Raw genomic sequence first — 1,057 nt, forward strand, 5'->3', positions numbered from 1 at the left:
GGATTAACCTATAATTATGTGCATAACTGAGTGACTTTGCAATACAGAAAAATGCCCTGCAGTGCCACAAACCGCCACAACACTGCTATATAGTGTGATGCCAAAGAGAGCTGTAATCAACTATTGTTGTTGAGTCGCTAAGTCGTGTCCGACTCCTTTGTGACACCACGCAGTGTAGCCAGCCAGACTCCTCTGTCCATGGGATTTCCCAGCCAAGAATACTGGAGTGAGTTGCCATTTCCTTCTTGACCCAAGGATCCAGCCTGCTTCTCCTGCACTGGCAGGCGGATGCTTTATCGCTGAGCCCCCAGGGGAGCCCAGATCAACTATGAAAGTGAAAGTGAAAGTCGCTCAGTCGTGGCAAACTCTTTGCGACCCGGTGGACTTTACAGTTGGTGGAATTCTCCAGGCCAGAATACTGGAGTGGGTAGCCTTTCCCGCCTCCAGGGGATCTTCCCAACCCAAGGATCAAACCAAGGTCTCTCTCTGCAGGCGGATTCTTTACCAGCTGGGCCACAGGGAAAGTCCCAAATCAACTATACTTCAATTTCTAAAACAAACAAACAAAAAAAAAGGTAGTAGGTTGGACGCAGGCTGGGTGGAGATTTGCAAACTTTCATAATGTTAACGCTATTGGTTTCCGGTGAGAAACTGACAGGTCTATTTCAAGGGTCAAAACTGCTACATCTGCGTCCCTGAGTGGGCTCGAACCACCAACCTTTCGGTTAACAGCCGAACGCGCTAACCGATTGCGCCACAGAGACAGACGGTGGGAGTATGCCTTTCCAACTCGGGTCACTGAAAATAAACTCGAAGTGTTCTGTGTCTCCAATGTGGTTGAGGCCGGTGTAGGAACTGGTAGAGACATCCCCCTCCAGAGCACCAGGGAAGTAAGTAGCCCAGAGAGAAGTGGGTCCTTTTCCCGCACTAGCACCTGCTTAGATCTGAGACAGGACTCAGTTTCTACCCGGAAGATGCTAAGAAAACGAGAGCAGCCGAAGGTGAATGAACCGGACTCTTCGTCGTCGTTCGGTCGCTCAGTCGTGTCCGACTCTTT

At 50.0% G+C, this 1,057-nt stretch overlaps 1 non-coding gene across 1 annotated transcript; it reads right to left on the reverse strand.

The window, feature by feature from the left end:
- Window positions 1–690: 690 nt before the first annotated feature.
- On the reverse strand, window positions 691–764 carry TRNAN-GUU (transfer RNA asparagine (anticodon GUU)). The gene has a single exon. It is a non-coding gene; the product is annotated as a tRNA-Asn (tRNA).
- Between the last annotated feature and the right edge of the window lie 293 nt (window positions 765–1,057).

The sequence above is a fragment of the Bubalus kerabau genome, chromosome 6 (genome assembly GCF_029407905.1).
Source record: "Bubalus kerabau isolate K-KA32 ecotype Philippines breed swamp buffalo chromosome 6, PCC_UOA_SB_1v2, whole genome shotgun sequence".
Taxonomy (NCBI): domain Eukaryota; kingdom Metazoa; phylum Chordata; class Mammalia; order Artiodactyla; family Bovidae; genus Bubalus; species Bubalus kerabau.